Here is a 21,042-nt window from a genome sequence, read left to right as displayed (position 1 = left end):
CACAGATTACCAACGTTTCCATCCTAATTAGGAATTTTACCGGCAATAGCCGATCACTTATACATTAGCATTATAATTTTTTGTTTTAACATAAATAACATATAAAAAGATTAACGCGGAATAGTTACTATTGTTTCCCCTGTTTTTACCTTCGCAAATCTCCGCGCTGCCACCGTATAGCGCCTTTCACATAAATTCTTTTGCGCGAACAGTTTAGATTTGTCACTGAATTGCGAGAACGCCACGCGGATAATTCCCAAGGATATTCGTCGTGGTTTATATCGGTTAATGCGACGCAGAATCTTCTTTGAAGCCGAGATAAAATGGGGTCGCGAGTGGCGCGGCGGCGCGACCGCGAAGAGACACGAGACACGAATAAAGTAGTTCTATTTGCGCGGGCGAGAGAAATGGGAAAAAGCAGAGTCGTGGAGCTGTAATAATGTTTGCGAAAGCCACATTAAGGTATCCATTTTAGAGATCGCTTACTAACGAATGTTCCTGCGTGGGTCGAGATATACGAGCGAACCGCCGCGCAGCTATACCCAGGGCTCGACCTGTCAAGGTCTTCCGCGGAAGGTACAGGCGCGCGTATATCGCATCACCACCACCATCACGCGTTCGTACGAACACACATTCACGCATCTTCGATATCCTGTATCCCGGATCCGCGGATACAAAGCCAGGATGCGAGATTGTCGCTATATAGTTATACCGCACGTGATACTCAGTTTCGCGATTACTACTATAAGCTTTATACGTCTTTAATTTCGAATAAATCAGAAGTTTTAAAAGGCAACATTCATTTACGAGGGCAAGTCAAGAAATAAAGGAACTTTGTAATTTTGCGATAAAAAAAATAATTAGATATCAATCAATTTATATCATACAGATAAATTCATTATAGATATAGGAGATGTAGTGCAGAGATAATATTCCAAGAGAATATCCTGAACGTCATAAAAATATACACGTTTTGTCAAGAGTCTTGCGCCAAATCATGTGCAGCAAGCGCGCAAGTAGTAAAAATAGATACGTCCCGTAATAACTGCATGTACGATACTTACTTTCAAGCGTTTTCTGAAACTCAATTAAAGTTAAAAATTGAAAAAACAAAGAAACGGCAACAGTTTTCGAGCTATAAAAAGTCAAAGTAAATTAATGATATCACGTAGACTTTGCATAATTAAGCTCGTAACTATGTTTATAGATATATCGATTTATTGTCACAGCATACCATATAGATTGATTTTTGTCACTCAACTGATTTTGTCTTTCAGTATATTGTGCAAAAATATTACTACAATTACCTTATATTAATCAGATATATTAACCAATTGATTACTGGTAACAAATTATATTTAGTCATTTTTTAAATGAAATTTTAAATGGTTCTACTATTTCACTTAAAGAAAAATATTAAATCTAATATCTATTTTAAGTTAATAAAGTTTGTTTGATTGGAAAAGTATTTATGCAAAATATATTGTTTTAGCCTCATTTTTTCTGGCTCGAGAGAAGTAAAATTGTATGATTTAAATCGAGAGAAAAATAAAAATGAAATTGCCACATTTTCTGCGCTTTAATCTCATTTTCTTGATTTATTAATATCGCGCAATTTCATTTCTCTTCTTTCTCGGGACGTGAAAATTTAAAAGAAATAATATTATAATTTACATTCAACATTTTTTCGACCAAAACGATGGTGAATTTTATTTTCCAAATAAACGTTACATTTAATAATATTATTTAATCGATTAAAAATAACAATTTAATTTTCATCAAAAGAAGAATTAAATAATCTGCCTAACAGAGTTAAAATTTCGATACATATGCATGCAGCGATTGAATCGCGGTATATTCTCGTTGTGTCACTAGCTATATCTTTGTTATTCAAAATGCTCTCGATCGAAATTATGATATTAGATATGTGAAGTTAATTAGTTATCTTCGGCAATGCTAATAACCAATATAAAATAAAGCGAAATGATAATATAGCTGATATTATATCTTACTCGTGCGTCCAAAGTAATTCAAGGTACATTGAATCCGTACACATAAGCAAAGATAATATTCGGCGTACATTTATTCGGAGATGTTGACCGTTTTGTAGCGCGATGCGTGTGGCATGCGGTGCCTCCTCGGTGCTCATTGTTTACATTCGTACGTTGCGTAGTGCTGATGTACTGCTGTATAGTGTGTATGCGCGCGCCGCGCGGTGGCGCGGTCGCTCCATTTCCATTCGTGCGGTGAGGCTCGAGTCGGCAGGCAGCAGCGCGTGCTGCTCCGTATGTCGTCTTATTATCATCCCTCCAAATACAATTATTTCCTATATTAACTACGATCAGCGGATTGTAAGCTTGCACGATGTATTATTCTTCCATTTTATCACTCATATCGCTGTATTATAGAAGCAGACGACAGGTTTATCCAAATAGGTATATGTAGGTTAAGTTCATCTGACTGAAGTAGGAATTAGGAAATCGGAGCAAAGAACGAGCGAGTTATGTCCCCGGTTTCCTATTTATCGGAGGATAATTATTATCATTAACGGCGCTCCTTTTTCGCAAATCGATATATATTTTTACTTTGTGCGCTTTGAATTTTTCACTGAATGTAACTCTCCCTCTTGCTCGTTTGTCTCGAATTAAGAGCGCAGAATATGATATACGCGTTGTCGGATAACGTGATTTCAGTAACCGAAGATTGTGATATATGTATCAATAGTTTGGTAATAATCAATTTCAAATGCGAGCAATAAGGTATTCGGCATACATTTTCTAACGTCGAAAGCTCGGTGTAACAGACTACAGAATGCTATATACAGGGTCGCAACTTGTTTACATTCGTGTAACGAAACACCATTCACGATAGTTTAGAATACAACTCACAGCCGCTGTCGATCCGGCTGCTTTATTAAATCCGCATGCGAGAGTTGTTAGGCCACCATTAGAATGTAATCTGTAATCGTCGAACGAGGCATTGCTCGCCGAATTTATAAAAGATTCAGCGATCGTTGCAAATATGCTACGCGACAATCCATAATCCGGTTAATATAATATAAAATAAAAGGATACAAATTTTAAAAGCAGTAATGATAATAATTATATTTTTATAAATACTTTTCCGATCAAAATTACAGCAAATCTTATTCTTCAAATAAATATCAAAGTGCCTTTCTTTTTCATTATGCATTCAATATATGTTCTCTTCGAGATATACACAAAATTAATAATTATCTTAGATAATACTAACAAGCTCACGAAATAAATCGCGAAATTACAAAATAACGGACTTGATAATTTATCGAAAATGATTTCGGATATACGGAATATACATACGCACACACAAAATACCCATCGTACATTTATTTTGATTCGTTAAATATTTCATAGCATGTGTGTTGACGCACGCGGTACTCGGCGCTCAGCGTTCGTTGTTTACGTCGTGACGTCGTGCGCGCGCGGTCGCTCCAGTCTTTCGGCATTCCGTCGGTGAAACTCGAGCCGGTAGGCAGCAGCTCGTGCCGCTCCGTGTTTCGTTTTATCATCCCTTTAAATACGATCATTTTCTGCGTTAACTACAATTAATGCTTATCAGCTTGTACGCGATGTACTAACTTACCCGATTACTGACTTATTTCGAGGCATATCATAGAAGCAGACGCGATAAATTTATCTCTAAGCAGGTATATCGCTCGAGTTTATTAATTTCGATTGAAATAGGGAATCGGAGCAAAGAGCGAGTTTTGTCACTGTTTCGTATCTACGGGCGATAATCATATCATTAACGATATTCGTTCCTTGCGGTCGGATATCTTCGTTTTATTTAAAAATTTTCATTAAATGCAACTTTTTCGTCTGTCTCTAATTGAGAGCGCAGAATAATGCACACGTTACCGGATAAAGTGATCTCAGTAACCGAAAGCCATGATATATCAATAGTTTCGTAGTAATCAGTTTCAAATGCGCAACAAGGTATTCAGCATACATTTTCTGATGCGTTAAAATCGCGGCGATAACGCTCGGCATATCTACATCGGGCTATAATGTAAAGAAAGTCATCTCGTTTACATTCGCGTAACGAGATTCAAGTCGGTAGGTAAACGCGCGAGCCGCTCTGTATATTATTGAATTATTTTTAAAAGACGATTTATATACTAATCCCTACCAATATTTTGCGTCAATTATTTATCAATAATGCGCGTGTAATACTGGAACTGAATGATTACTTTCGTATAGTTCATTGTTTTTGAATTTTTTTTATTAATTACAGCTTTATTAACTCCGTTTATCACGAGCATGATAAAGTTGCCGACGTTACTTTCGAATTCTTCGGCTTCAGTAATAGGATGTCGCGGATACAGAACGGATCAAATTCGAATCGGGTAGTAATTCGCCGCGTTTAATTAGTAACTAGAGTCGTGATTATCGATAATTATTAAACTCATTAATATTTGTAATATAAACTTGACGCTTGTCCATCCTTCATGGCTCATTAAAATTTTTAAATATTGCATCTGTGAATATTTGCCTCTAATTTTAGCATTCGTTCACTTGTCATAATGCAATTATATATTAGAATACGAGATTGCATTTGTTCTATATTGTGAGCATATATTATTTGTTATTTGCAGCCTGAAAAGTGGGAGCAACAACGGCATGGTAGATATCGGGTGAAATCAATCGCATAATTTTTTTCTCGATTTGCCGCGTCGGTTATATTAATTCGTGAGAATCGTCAATTCGAGTACTTATTCTTACGGAATGAAATAAAATGTGTATCGCGTACGATTAATGTCGGGAGTGCCGTATAAAGTCTCGTGCGATCATAACGTTCTGTCAATTAATTCGTAGTAACGTTCGTAGTAAATTTTGTATACGCGAGTGAATGTGTATGAGTGCAACGAGGGAATCTGAGAGGAGGAGGAGGCCTAGGAGGCATCGGGCGACAGCGGAGCAACTACGAGGTAAATATAATTTTACTTACTAATTATATTAATTATATATTATTTGTTACTTGTAGTATGAATCAGTTATTCTCTCGCTCTCAATCGCTTTTAATCGCTTTTAATCGTTGGTTCGAATGATTTATAAATGAGAAATAAAAAGAGATATCTATCCACATGAAATTGTAAAAAAGGTTTATTACAAGAATACGATCATTTTCAAAATTAGATAATTTTTTTGTTTTATTAAGTATCTATTTAAAGACTAATAAAAAGTTTAAAGAGCGCGACGTAATTTTTTAAAAATATGAATTATTTCGATCGCTGTTATAATTTGGATATTTTTGTGTGTTACAGTTCAATACCCAGTTTGCAACATAATTTACTTCGACGTGGCGTGTCGGTGAGTCAAATTATATTTTATTTTAATCTAAGATAATGGATGTATGAAAAGTGTATTAGAAATATAAAATTATATTACAGATAAATATAACACATTACAAATCTTAGAATGTGTATGTGTAATAATGTGTATAGGCTAGAATATCTATCATATCTATTCTCTAAATCTAATTTTATAAGAAACTTACATCAACTGACATTTATTTAATACTTAACAGCAATTTAGTACTGATGCTATGTTAGTATAAAATGCACATAAAGAAATATAGAACGATATTTATATAATAGAAACGAGACAATTGATTCTCTCAAGAATAATCGATTTTTAATCGAAGTTTGCATAAATACAGTTGGTACATTGTAAAATCTATATTTTTATATTGATTAAGGGTGGGCACGAAAATCTGTCTCGCGATCGGGATTGGCGGGATCGAAACGTGACTGCCGGGTGTCGTCCGGCCGTTATCATAAACGAGCTGCCAATCGACTGTATAGTTCGCCGCGCGGGCTCGGTATATATCGGGATGGGAGTAGCAGCCGGTCTGCTCTTATAACTCTCGCGCAATTGGAGGGCCGTAATTCGAAGCGAATAATTGACCGAATGGCGCGGCCGGTGGCGGCGTTTCAGAGGTTTACGGCCAGTGGCACGACCTCAATTTCGCTCCGGCAATCTCTGCCATCCTGCCTGCCTGTGCCTGCCTGCCTGCCGCCGAAAAGCCATGACCGCGCAAGAGAGCTCTCCTGGCACTCTCCGCGTCATCCTGGCCCAAATCCAAACCATCGATCGCCGACCGCGAACGGTCAGACGATCAACGAACGTGCGGTACATCGTTAATACGAGGTCCGATGGATGGATGGATGGACGAATCGTGGGTCGCAGAGAGAAAATTAGCCGCGTTAACGCGAATATCTCCGCCTTGATCTCCTTTTCCCGTAGTCTTTAGGGTGATGCGAATAACTTTGACGACTATAACGAGAGTAGCGAGGGATCGTTGGGATATAAAGCTGGATGAACGATCGTATATGAGATGTGACTTACAGAAAATCAGGAAATAGTTATGTGCACCTCTTTATATTGATATATGTGTTCAGGAATAGCTCCCGCATTACGAGAATTCGAATAACTTTAGATTTATATAAGATTTTTCTATTCACAAAATTCACAAAACCTGAATTTATACGAAAGAACAAAATAATAGAATTTTTTGTTAGACAATTTTATCTTATATACATATATATATATATATATATATATATATATATTTTTATGTAAAATATCAATTACATCTAATAACATCCGAAAGCAGACATTTTTTAAACAACCAAAGTACATATAATTAGCTCTTTTATTATCTTGTTGTAAGATGCAAATTTTTTGGTGTCTAATTTAAGCGAGAGGCGCGTAGCTTCAATTTCAAGCCAGCGTACACTGTTTAATCCGCGTGCCGGTATTCGGGTGTTAATCTAATCGGGATAAATCGAACCCGTCCATTTCCATTCGGACGTACGCGTACGTTTAATATCCGGTTATTCGTCTGTCGGGGTTCGGACTCGCGCGCCCCGAAGCCGGGGTTTCGAAATTAAAAACCCGTTCGTATGGTGCGACGGCTTCGAAAAGCTTCATCCGGGCGTGATGTACCTACCTACGCCGAGAATCTACCACGCGTTCTCATCGACTCGGGGGAGGCGGAGGAAGCTGAATCGCTATTAGCTGCACCCGGATAGCAATCCCCGTTATGCTTCGCCGGTTCCACCTGCCTTAGTGCAGGGGCAAAAAAATATGGAGAGTACGAAAAAAAAATTGGGGTTGCGTTACTGTTCCTTGCCTCTTCTCGTTCCCCCTCCGTGGATGCTTGTGCAACGGGTGGCATTGTGTCCTCATCCCGACAAAACATCGGACAGATAATCACTCTGGATTGAAATCACGGACGATTGTGTTTTCAAAACGCTATTGAATGGGACACTTTTTCACGTCGTAGGACATCGTTCGTTCACGCCGCATGCAGTGTTCGCGTATATAAACAGGGTTCGCTCTAGGTCTTCCTCTAGAAAGCTTATTGTCGGTTTTCGTGTTTGATCATAAACTAAATCATGAATCGATGCCGTTTACGCTGTGATCGAAAATATTTTATAAAAGTTAATAGTCGCTGATTCTTAGAATTCTAGAATTGAATAATAATAATTAAAATATTGTTTTTGCTTTATCATTTTACTTGTTATTTATGTGAAAAATTAATTAATTAGGAAAGCAATTTGTGTATGATACCAGAGAAGCTGGTTTTTATTAGGGTATATTATAATTTTGCATAAATATATAATTTACTTATTTAAATAAATATAAATTATATGTATAATATCTCAAGTTTAGTTTTTCGTATAAAATTTCGGATCTTGATCCTCGATGCGTCAGTCTTACAATTAGTTTCTTTTAAAGAATGAACGTTTCTCTCTAAATAATGAACGTTGTTTTTAATCGAAGATTTAAAGTCGAGTACTACGGGATAGATTTAATTACGCGGCGGATTGTAAATTTAAGAATTCACACGGTACGCGGCTGGTTTGTCGCAGAAGCGCGGTCGTGGCGAAGGAAAAGAAACCGAGATAGAGAAAGAAGTAAGAGAGAGAAAATCGCAGACGACGGAGGAAAAGAAGAAGGTGAATAAAGAACCAAAGTGGTTCCGACCGGTAAGAGGGCATCGGCACGACGGTTAAATTCATTAGGCCGACATTGCAATGGCGCGGACGACGATTCTGCGCGGAATATCAATGAATTCGTGGGCACGGCGGACCCGTGCGACACACGCGGTATTTAGGGTCCAGGCGGTCGGCGGACATAAATCGAGAGATACCCGATAAAACGGCCGAAAAAATACGAGTTGCACCCAGAATAAATAACGTGCACGGGGGATGCTGCGGTCAAACGTGGGGTTATGAATTACAGCTTATGAAAGGCGCGCCGCGGGATGACGGGGGAGAGGGGTTCCGAGACGAGCGAGAGCGAGGGAGGCGCGGTATAAGGGCTGCCTGCAACCCTCCGGATTTTCGGGAACGAAATTCACTCGTCGCAGACGCCAATCGAGGCGGAAATTTACTTTCCCTCCCTCGATGGCGCCCGTCCACCTCGCCCGGGTTTCTCCTCGCGCTGGCAATCGACCCACTTTCCGGCACGCACTCGCACCCGATATATGTTCGTGCCCTCCCGGTACACGTCGATGAACATAGAAGTCAGCGTGCCACTCGAGTTGGCATTCGCTTGAAAAGTACAGAAGGGCCCTGATAAACGATCATGGGGGTTAGCGTCAGATGGTGAACAAGAAAATAGACTCTTTAGAGTTAAAAAAGATTAAAAGTAGTGCTGTTTAAATAATTAGCTAGAAGAATAATGTCTGTTATTTCTTATTTAATTATTTCTTATAATTATTTCTCTATGCAACAGATATATTAATTGTTAAAAATTTACTAAGTTGGATGAGATATAATGAAAAATGAGAGGTGGGCTATTTCAGTTTTTGCCTCAGGTAAGAAAATCCTTAGTTACGGTCCTATATTTTATCTTGGATGGGTGCACAAAGGTTTAAAACCGGCCTTAGGTAGTGGAAACGCGAATAAATCGGTCTTCGTGAATGGCGCTCGTGCACCGTGAAGGATAGTGTCTCTTTTTATTAACGGAGAGGGTGCGATTGTTGTCAAGAGAACGTCCCGTTGTCGCTAGCATCTCTATTCGGGATAATGCAGATGTAACAAATAGATCGGTGCACTGTTTTGTAAATAGAAGCAATATTGAATAGTATAATCGTTAGTTGTCACGAAAAGAATTCAATTCGGAGATGATGATAGTCGCAAATAAATCACATACGGGGAACGGAATTTTCGATACGTGTATCATCTTGGAATCAGGTCCAATTTCGCTCGGGCTCATGAGAAATTCGACGCGCTAAGGCGTGTGCGTGATGTACGGAAATGCTGACGTGGTCGGAACATGACCCTAATCCATAGCGTGGGTCCGAGGGTTACTGCATTAGTACAGGAATCCGTCTTATTGCTAAAAGCACCTAGAAACCGTGAACACTTGTCAGACACGCGTCGTTTCAGAGCGTTCAATTTTATTCTGCCAATTTATCTTCAAAAATTTCCACGATTAAGACTCATGCGATTGAATATTTCCGAGTAACTGACATTATTTATAATATCAGTATTTTATTTATAACTAAAACATATGACGAGTTTAGCAACTTGTATTATTGAGGAGTAGAAATTAAATAGAAAAAGAAAGAGGAGTATAGCTGAAAGTATAGCAAACGCGCACTTTTCGTTTCTCGCATCGCACAGAAAATTAAAAGTGACTGTTCGCCACGTGGATTCGCGAGAAGGATATTCGACGAGTCGGGCCGATACCGCGAAATACACTTTCGATGAGAATCGGATTCCCCGCTGGGCGCGTGGTAGGAACCTAATCCGGTACAACACTTTCCCAGACGGCAAATCTGATTTGCTGTCTTTCTCGCCTCCCCTTTCGTCCCTCTGCCGAAAATCCTCTTTCCAGCGTATATACGCGTGCCCCTTTTGGTTTAAAGCAGAGAGAAAGAAGGAGAGAGGAAAAAAATCGTTTCTGGCTCTGACATTTTATTCGAAACGCCGATCGACAGCCAGCGAACGCAATAAGAAAACGCGCAGCTGAATGCGCTACCGTAAAATAGGATGAACGCATGCCGAGATGCCACGGTATGTACCGGGAAAGAAAAAAGGGCGGGATATGAGAATTAAACTGGAAACCCCGTGACTAGTGCGAGCCAATTTCTTTGATACCGCGAAATCCGCTTTCGCCGATCTCGTATTATAGATAAGTATAGATATGAATTGGTCAGGGTTGCTTAATGTTAACGTTTATAGTTGTGGGTGTGTGTATTTTCGAATCTTTTGTATGACTTTAACGTTACTCTTCACATAAGAATATACTGAAACAATTGTGAGAAGAAAAAGACCGATTAAAATTTATTAATTTAATCATAACTCGTCGACTTTGTTAAATTTAATATATTTGGAATGTTTGGAATATATAACGCAATTTTCAACATTTATCGAATTGTTAAGAAAGCAGTACAAACCAGTTTCCGATATATAAAAACGTTGTGTTTGATGTGAAAACGCGAAAATAGTCATAGGCGCAAGTGCATCAAATAACAACGACGTTTCTCTGCGTTACGCCGAAAAAATCATAGCAAAATGTGTTTTCCGGCAACAAAAAAAAGGTTTCCCGCTTGTGACTCGCTCCACCGTTCGTCCAATTTTCCTGATCAATTTCCGGGCAATCAGCTAAGTGCCTTCATGCTCGTCACACGGATGCACATGCGCCCTATACGCCAGATAGCCGGGCAGGTATCGGTATCGACGCATACGCCAGTGCGTTTAACACAAAGACAGAAAGAAAAAAGAGAGAGAGAGAGAGAGAGAGAGAAAAAGAGAGAGAACCTGGCTTTTGCGCGGGCTTGTTTATTTTACCTTTTACCCTCGTTAAGCCTCGGGAAGCCTTTGAAAGGCCGTGAGGGGTCGGGCGAGCTCTGTAGGTACTTTGAAAAATGGGGATCAACGCTCAGCCGACACGATAATAACTTCGGGTTGTTGCACCCAAATTTACCTCGCTCGGATGTACCACGGACGCCGATGTAAATATCGTGAATAGAGAGACAGAGACAGAGAGAAAGGGAGAGAAAGAGAGAGCCGCGCGAGCGAATGTTGAATACCGCGTTTGAGACACTATGTACGTATCTACTATGTACGTATCCATACGCAAAAGAAATTGCGGTGATATCGTGATTTCTGCGATACCCGAGAGAGTTTTGCTATTCCAAATGCGATAAGCTAGGTTCAAACGATGATAGTTTATACCGATGTCGCAGTCGATTTGAACGAAAAGTTCCACGTGTGTTTTTAGCATTTCATCAATATTAACGCGGAGCTCAGGCAGATGCAAACATTAACATTTTGTAGGTAATAAAAACGATCAGAGTGACTAAATTTATTTAAATTACGATAATATCATACTGTTTTTGTGATGTATATATTTTATCTCAGAATTGCATAATCAGGCTAAAACATTTAATGAATAGACTTTATCTTTTAAATAGGCAAAACGTTCTCGTCAATTTTCTCGACAAACTTGTTTTATAACAAATTTGGGTTTCTACTACACTTAGAAAGATCGTCATGAATCCATTCCGGACGACCTAATAATCTGCATGAAATCGCGCGGTCTCACAGTGCTCGTCTTTGATTTAAAAAAAATTATCGAGAGAGATTAGAAACCTGGTGTTGGCAGATACGTTCAAGTGATGTATATCTACATATCATTCGGAACGAATAATTATCGAATTAATCACTTAATTACTAAATGTTTGCTATCGAAATGTTTGATTTGATTACAAAATTGCGCGTGTTAATGAGGTGACGAATGGAATGGGGTGCAGGGTGTCGCCGACATAGGGTCACGAATGCAATATATTACGAAAGTGTGGAGATCTACTCCCGATTGTATCGAATTGAATCACCGGGGACTCCTCCTAGTCCCGGCCCATCGTTCACGGCGACGGTTTTCCCCAGTCAGATACTTAGCACTCCCTTTTGAAATTTGTCGTTTCTCTCGTAACTAAGAGACTACAACCGACATTTGTCAGGGACAAGGACGATGATACGTAAAAAGGAATGCTCCTCGATTAAACGAAACATGCTGAGCGCGAGATGGAATTAAATCGTCTCGGGGCGAGAATAGCGAGCTTGTAGGCGCGGTGCGAGAATAACAAAAACAAAATGGATAACTTTGATGAATTCTATATTAAATTAGAAGATAAAGATCCCAATTTAAGTTATTTGCAAATTAACACGGCGTGTTGACATGAAATATACATTATTGATTATATCCAACAATTTAAAATGTATAATTTTAAGAAATTAATTTTAATTGTTTTCTGTAAAGGAAAACTAAGACTATTTGAATTTTATCGCTGACTTCGCTGTCCTTATTACTGTCCTGCTGCTGTATGTAGATATTTTTAGGGTGAATTTATAACACTAACTCGCTTACATAAATCCGGCACGTGTCTGCGACGATTGCGCGCGACAGAATTGCGTCGTGAATCACGCACGTGGAAAACAATGCACGTGTTTTCCCATGAATCGATGCCATCGCCGTTTGAATATACCAATTTAGCGTCGGCGCCATAATCGAGATGAAATTTTTCTCCTTTAATTGATCGTGGTACCTCGTCGCCATCATCGTCACGTAGTCCGCACATACCTAATGGTCCGAATTTTCCGTGGCATCGTAGATTACGAGAGAAGGGGCGACTTTTATTACACGAGATACAGACCTAACGAAACTGACGTCCACTTGGCTATTCCGCTCACGGATCGCCCTTGATATTATCAAATCCCGGTTCTCGCGGGATGGAGGCGTAGAAAAGGAGGGATAGCGGGGTGTGGTAAATTAATCTGGGAGTTTTAATTTTAACAAACGCCCCGTTTGCGCTACACTTTCCCCAGCGTGCGGTTTGTTATTTTAGATGGTCGCCTAACTCGCGCGTGCAACGTTTTACAGAGCTTACGAGAGCCGGCCCATGAAATACTTCCTACAAAATGTTGTTGGCACACGTGCTACGTTTACGACTTGCGTAACCGGCGAAAGTCCGTGCGATTGTACACACGTATAAAGTATTAACATGCGCTGTGAATCGGTGCGCGATTAATCTAGATCGTCATATATTACCATAGGTAAATCGAGAAGTAAACGTGAGAAATATTAAGCCTTATAATTCATAGGATGGACGTAATTTATATCCTGTACATGATCTATCCGCTATATTTAAGAAAATTGTATTACGTAAGATAATTTTTTATGTAGACAAAAAAATCATAATTTTGATATAAATTGCGTCGACATCTGGGTTATACTAATTACTGATTTCGGATTGATTCAAGGATATACTGTTAAAATAGGTGTACTGGAACGTCCTGATTATCATCGTACTACGTAAATTTTTTCGGACTGATCGAGATTTGCGACTTCGCGATACTTTGGCACGCGAATTAGTATTCCGAGGCGTCCACCACTGGAGCTTCTGCTATTTTGTACGAGCCAGGGCTCGTCGAGAAGGCCACGAGATAGGACTCGTAACTGTGATCCGTGGGATGCAAGATACGGCAAAGAGAGACAAAATCGAGATCGACGTGGCTCGGACCACGAGGAAGAGAGAAAAGAAGGACAAAGGGGAAAGGGGTGGGATGAGGGCGAGGAAGGGCCTCGGGTTTAGGAGTACTGTTGGGCGCAGACGTGACAGCGATCAGGAGATATCGCAAACCCAGGGACCGTTTTTTTTTCCCGACGGTGCTCTCGCTTCGCAGCCGGAAACATCGACGAATCGAATGCATGGACGGAGTTATTAAAACAAACGTGATAACAGCGCGTTTCGCAAGTATGCAAAGAACGTACGCGAGCAAGGCGGAGTCGATGCATCGCCGCTCATAGGAGAGAGAAAGAGAGAAACAGTGTTCGAGCACCGGAATATCGCGATACGTATATTTCTGGAAAGGAGAGGATGGATCGACGAATCGGCCAACACGCAGTCCGGCAGCGACGATATACAGGGCCGGCTTTGAAAATCAGCAAAACGACGACGCCTCGGTTGCAATTCCGAGAGTTGTAACTAGATCTGTGGACCATCGATCCATTATTAATAACAATTTTCTTTTTAATAAAATGCTTTACCATTGTATTTAATTATAATATGAATAATAGATGAAGGAAATGACGAGACAAAATTGACTTTGTGAAATCGAATTGCAGCTTGTTTAATACTCTAGAGTCTAGCTTAAATCGAGTAATTTCGTGATTAATAGTATTGATTAATAATAAAGCAAAGATAAAGATAAAAGACATTAAGCGAGTAAAAATGTATTGTAGAGACTGGTGGTCACAAAAATGTATTCGCTTGGAAAGGGGAAGAGTAAAAAGCCGGCCCTGACTATATCCTTCGTGTACTCTTAACGGATGTTAAAATCTCGTTAATGGTTTCGCTTCGTACGCGCGATACTTGTCTTGCAGAAGTCTCTCGAGAGAGGAGCCGATCCTTTCCCTAATTGAAGAAAAATCCGAGATCGGAGGTAGATCGAGTCGTCCGTACGCGACATTGTCGTAAGTTTGCCCGGCGTAAGAATTCGTAATCGCTGTCCGCGTCGAGAAATAGTAAGACAGAACAACGGACGAATGGAGCGAAGGAAATACGTGTAATGGGAAGGTTTCTTTTCTTTTAACTGAATTATTTTCAATCTATTAAAGTGATTCTCATAAATCGATTCACAATATAATCAGACATAGGATTCGTTTTCTTTTTTCTCACCAAGAATACTCTAAAATCATCTAATATGCTTGATTATTCAATGTCCGATTATTAATGTTTCAAAATTGTCGATTTAACAATTGTCATTCCAAATCTTTAATTGTAATTATATAAAAATTCCTAATAATGTTTTTATTGTTTTTCTTATATGTATATAATTTAGAAAGTACAGAAATAAACAGGCACAAAAGTCTGGCAAATAAAATAATGAGTTTCCAATAATGAGTTATCCATCGTCATGCAATTGCCTTCACAGAGTCTCACTGTAGATGCGTTTAATAAATATAATTTGGCGAAAGATAATGATAAAGAGAATTATGCCAGTCGAGAAATAGCGTATTGTTTACATTTAAAGTTTAAGTTTATTCGATATTATTCTCTTCTCGACAAAATAATTTAATTGCATCTGTCTGCCTGAGAAACGTTGCGCGAATTTATGAAAGATCTGTAACATCGCAGAAAATAGATGATAGAAATAGATGCAAAATTGCATATTTAAATTTTCTTTTTATATGTACTTTTTTAGTAGGTACTAATATTTAGTAAATAATTTTCAGCATATTAGTAGAAACGAATCAGAATCTACGAGTAACAAATACAAAAAAATTGCACAGTATATTCGATAGCTACTTAGCTGCTTAATTATAACGAAATTTCGAAAATCTACATTGACACGCTTTCAGCTATGACAATGAAAAATACCAGCCCTATGTTACTCATTACCCTTAGGGCTCTTATTAGCCCGCCGCATTTCTCCCCCAATGACACCCAAACAACGTATAAGAACAGGAGGTCTTTTGTCGATCCACTCTCTGTATACGGTGTCACACGATATCGGCGTGTGTACATTGCTTCCCTCTCGTAATACAGGTATCGTGGCGAATAATACGAATCTCGCACGCACGTACGTGGGCACGCACGATCGTCGCCCCAGTGTTACCTCTCCCTGCCTTTCTCTCTTTTTCCCTCTGTCCGTATAAGCATCGCGTACGTGTGTATTCGGGAGTGCCGGCCGTGACGGATGAGCGCGGCGGATCTTCGGACAGGGCGTCGTGCTCGGGCTCCCGAGGGATCTCCGGCGCGAGATTGATGCGTTATGGGAGGCGATCGCAGCGCAACCCATGCATCGGCAATGACGACCTCGCCTCGCCGCCGCATCTCCTCCGCGCTTCTTCTCGCCGTTCTTTTCTGTATTCCGCCTATCCGCGAGTTCTTAGCAGGTATTCTCGGCATTCCATCCGCAAGTCGATCGAATACTGACGAGCTACGTTTTCATTCGGATATTCAAAGATACATCCCGCGAATGACAGTCTTGCAAATTCACTAAGTTAACTCGCAAGTAAAAATTTAGATAATAATAAATTGTCGAATGAATAATTTTTACTTTACTTCTATCTTGCAAAGATGCATTGCACTGTGTTATGTTACAAAGAGAAGGTTTATTTCTTACAAAAGCGCGAAAAGCGTATAGTAAAGATTCTTCTTAGAATTTAATTCTTCCTAGAATCAGAATTCAAAATGGTTGTTTCTTTCGATAACCCAGCGTTTTGTAATCACGCATCAGAGAAACCGCGGCGTTCTATTTTAACGTGTGGTTGTATATCGTTCTATGTCGGGAAGCGCGTAACACGTGGTCGTTAGAACGTAAAATCGAGCGAGCTTTCAAGATCTGTCGAGCGATGAGATCCGTCCTTGCGCGGTCCTCGTCGCCGAAGAAAATGGTGAGAAAATCTCGCTGTTACTGACAGAAATAGACGTGAATAGCTCTCAACGAAGCTCGGTGCAAAGAACCCGACGAACTTGCCCAAGATAAAAAAGTATAAAGCGAGTTAATATAAAGAAGCCCTCTTAATTAACAGGTTAAACTTTGAATGTCAATCAGAAGCACAGCTTTTACGTGTAATTAAGAATGGGAGAACTTTTATAATAAATTAAGGTTGATAAAGGCACGAACTAAATCCACAAGCTGCACTTCAAATATTACAGTTAGCAGTTTCTGTATAGTTAGAAATCAGAATTTTTATGATAAATCAATTTACTTATGACAATCATTTTTAGATCTCCTTGGAATAATAATTATGAATAGATTTTTCCGCACAGTTGTCCCAGCTTTAGGCTATAGCAGTCTCTCTTATAATAATTTACATAGATACAGTTATCTCATAAAGATCAATATCAGAGATAGCGCGCGGTTTGTCTGTTTTGTTAATTGAAGCCACGTTATAAACGCACGAGCTCGGAAGCCTGCGAACCGGGGCGAGTGTAGCGATCGCTTCATTAGACACCGGGGCGGGTAAACGCAAAGCTCGACGGGGCCGGGCATAAATCTCGATGATAACTCGTCTCGGAGGCACGTATCTTCCCCGTTCGCCCGTTTCAGCGTCGAAGAAGAAGAAGCCGGGAGAACGGCTTCCGCCGCGAAACCAGCCTGCAATCAGATAGCGGGAGCGTGCAGAAACGAACGTTCGCGAGGATATAGCTGGACTTTCGACACCCCGCGGTTCTCTTCGTTGCCTTATTCGCGGCGCGATACGCTCCGCGAACGCGGAGTCTGAACGGCCGCATTTATGTCGCTGCCTGGGAATAATTTACCTCCCGAAGCCGACGCGAAACGGATACCGTGACTTTATGCGCGATTATAAAATTCTGCTAATTATGCGTTTATCGAAGATATACTATACTCGCGAGAGATACCCTGTAAGCGATCGTAAGACTCTCCGTCGCGCGTTCGGTGTCTCGTTTGCATCTTCCGTCTTCAGGTAACTACGTGGAAGAGCGAACGACCATCTTGATTTTACATAGGTCAATCGTAAAGTTTCGTCAGTTCTTAAAGTTCGTTTACATCGCTTTAAAAAAAATGTTACGAGTTTCAGTAATTTAAATGTTAATGTACTCTTTGGAAACAGTAATAACTGTTCGATGAAATCAGCGATGTATAGCAGATGAATAAAATTTACTCACGTTCCGGGATTGAAACTTTAGAAGTATATAATATCAATTGCTTCGCAGAATCACACAGGGTTATTTCACGTTGCACTTTGAGGAAAAAGAAATTCCTCAATGCGCGAGAGATTATCGTGCGTATTTTCCGATTGGACAGCTAATCTCACGTTACGCACGATTATCGATTGCAATGTTTCTCGCGCTGCTTATGCTACTTAACATTCTACATATTTACGCGATTTACCGCGCGCGATCGTAAGGAGATATCTCACAGCGTAATAAATTGATTTATCTATCCATCTATATCTGCGTAACGGATCGTTGTACGCGCGCGCTCACCTTTTGCATTATGTATCGCGTGTATATTATATTTCGGTGTTGGGTTGTGTACGGGCGAGTAAAGTTACTGCCGTGTGCTCTTTACCAACGCGGCGGGTCTCCTTCTCTCGCCATTGTATGCTAAGGCCCTTCGCGATGCGCGCGTGGTCTTACCGCTACCGGTGGCAGAACGATGTTCTCTTGGAGAAAAACACGGACATTTTGCTTGTACCGACCACGTCAAACGTCTCTGTTCCTCGATTTGCGTGAAAGGGAGATCAAAAATCTAACCAGAACAACGTGAGGGATTAAAGTCGCTATTTTCATTCGCTTATAGAAACTAACATAAGTTTCACAATAAATGACTGAAACGTAAATTCAGGAAATAGGAGTAAAAGCCAACGGAGTTCAAGGCCATTTAATATTGATGACAATAATAAATTAACGAACCATGAGATCCACGAACATTAAAATTTGAGTTTGTTATAGATTGTTGTAGACTTTATCTGCTACAACGAGAAAAATAAAAGAGATATATATGAAATGTCCTTTAAAGATTGAGAACCGTCGTCACGGTGAGATCCCTCTATGGAAATCTCAGAACTCGGGGATACGGTAGACGCGTTTCGGTTCAAACGTATTCGGTTATCGAACGTTGTTCCACTTCGATAAGGGTGGATCTGAAAGGGCTGACAAGGGTTGTGACGAATGCGCGGCGCGGCGGCGCCGCCCCGCTCTCGGTGAATTTGCTTTAAAGGGCAATTTTATTCATCTCTAAGCAAAGAAGGATAGTCGAGAGGTCGGGATATCTCACATGCTCGAGGACGAATCCCTCGAGGCTACCTAATGCGATGTGCCTCGTAGATAAGTATATGTCCTTTCACGGCGCGGCGCAACCTGGCGAGAGAGGGTCTTCTTCGCGTTAACTGTCACGGAACTAGAATGACCAACGTGTCGCTCCGGTGATCTATCGGTGTTAGTCTACGAAACTGATTGGCATCTTCGAGGATCAACACGTCTCGCTGACAGAGATTCTGACGATAGGACAAATGTGAATAGCTGGTTCAAGGAATGTTGGATAATTCAATTCTTTGTAAAATCAAGACGAGCTTCTCGTCACACCTTTTCAAGTCATAACATCAAGTTTTAATTTTCTAACGTGATTTATTAAAGATTAATAATGGAAATAAATTTTTTTGAAGATGACAAAATCATCAATTACTAATTCCAATAAATGCTTCAATTGATAATTATATTGTAAACAAGAACAAGAAGTAACATAATATCCTCGTTTTGCAAAAACATGATGAGTATGTTACTTTGTATGATTATCGTTCTATACGGGATATGAGATCTCGCGTTTAAATATTATTTGCAACAAAACATCGGCTATTCACGCCAAAGATTACTTACACTAAATGCATAGTTTACCCTAATTCATCAAAACTTTGCCTGTCAAATCGCGTCTTCGCGGAGCGGGGCCTCTGACATTTGGTTCGCGTTGAGAGAAAGGCGCGCGTCGGGCGGTGCAAAACACGAAAACGAAGGATACGCGGGCCAGCGAAGGAGATGACTCGATGCCGATTGCGATGAGCCGATGATTTATAAGGTTACCGGGAATAAATCAAGCGCGGCCCCGGCGCGCGAACACGCCTGGGCTCTTGATATTTCGCTATCCGTAAATCGGGGGGCCCCCTCGCGTCGTTATTGCCGAGGGATGTAATTCTCCATGGTTCGCGTCGCGATTCCGCGCGCTCGAATATAGTGTGAGTTATAAATCCGAGAGTGGATTTTGAAACGAAGGAGATGCGGCGATCCTCGGCCGGCCGAGGCACGAAGTAGGTATCCGTTTCCAGTCGCGATACGGATCAGTGAACGTTCGTGAAAAATCTTCGCTAATACGGTTATCTTTGCAGCACTCAAGAGTGTAGCAGTAGCGAATATGAGTATCAATCTTGAATTTCAGCTCGCGGAGATCTCACGCTATCTCGGATTATCTATAATAAGATCTTTGCAAATATCAACATTTTATTAACTTCCAGTGTGTAAAGTCGAGAAGATTAATATTGAATCTCTTGAATCTGATTGAATCCAATTTCGCTAGAGTCTGAAGTCTTTGAAGCTACAAATATTTACGCAATATTTGAACACGTATAAGCGATCCATTAAAATTCTCGTTCCGATAATTAAACTCATATTCCGTCTTCATCGGAGTAACAGTCGTCGCAGAAATAATACTTGTATTTCAGTCAAGCATGAAGAAGTAAAGTTGATGGCGCACAGTCGAGTAGAAAATCTAAATCATTAGAATATCTCATTTAACATACAACCGACATTCTTTTCGATACTTCTTGACACTTGCGCTTTTCTTGACATGTATTTCTCTCGTTTAGTCTTTTAAATTAAATTGCAGTTTTATTACGGTCATTAGAAATATAAATCCGAGCTCTTGAACTTTTTTCGAATTTCGCTTGCGCAACTGTGCATTGATCTATACTTCAAGGCATTAAAGCGATACAAAAAGGCGGGCATTATTAAGCGTTTGTTGTCTGTTTTACATCGATCAGCGCGCCAGTAACGATCGGCTAGATCGTGCCGATCGGATGGACGGATCGATGGGCAGATATGCAAAGAAGATACCGGGACTATGTGTATCGTTGCACGTTGTACCGTTTCGAGGTACTCATTTATCATAGTTAGGAGGTGGTTAACGAGTGACAGATTGAATCGGACTGACTATTATTCAACGATCGCTCGTACATATAGCGATTTATCTCGCGGGGCCTGAGAGTCTCGACGCGTAAAGGCGACGTATGGGCGCGCCACGTAAAGATCGTGTCGTTCGAAATCGCTCGTGTCCTCGGTACAAAAATGCCCCGACATGACTACACGAATCGTCGCGTTTTGTACGCCCCTCGATCGTGATCGACGCTTGACAAATTTTTTAACCCGCCGACTTATCAGCCGTGTTGCGACGGTCGAACTGGTTCGCTGGAATATTAATACCTCGAATCTCGTAACGCGCTGAGAGAAACTAACGAGAAT

At 40.3% G+C, this 21,042-nt stretch overlaps 1 protein-coding gene and 1 long non-coding RNA gene across 2 annotated transcripts in view; one reads left to right on the top strand and one right to left on the bottom strand.

Moving 5' to 3' along the window:
* LOC139822425 (MAP/microtubule affinity-regulating kinase 3-like) overlaps positions 1–21,042 on the bottom strand; it is a 208,105-nt gene that overhangs the window by 40,992 nt on the left and 146,071 nt on the right. The window lies entirely within an intron of this gene.
* LOC139822426 (uncharacterized) overlaps positions 1–21,042 on the top strand; it is a 109,574-nt gene that overhangs the window by 37,531 nt on the left and 51,001 nt on the right. The window contains exons 3-4 of the long non-coding RNA XR_011734519.1: positions 4,634–4,966; positions 5,303–5,348. This is a non-coding gene — a long non-coding RNA (uncharacterized lncRNA). The remainder of the gene's footprint in view (positions 1–4,633; positions 4,967–5,302; positions 5,349–21,042) is intronic.

This window comes from Temnothorax longispinosus, chromosome 11, assembly GCF_030848805.1.
Source record: "Temnothorax longispinosus isolate EJ_2023e chromosome 11, Tlon_JGU_v1, whole genome shotgun sequence".
Classification (NCBI taxonomy): Eukaryota; Metazoa; Arthropoda; class Insecta; order Hymenoptera; family Formicidae; genus Temnothorax; species Temnothorax longispinosus.
Note: the sequence above shows the minus strand (reverse complement) of the source record. Positions and strands in the feature narration are given on the sequence as shown.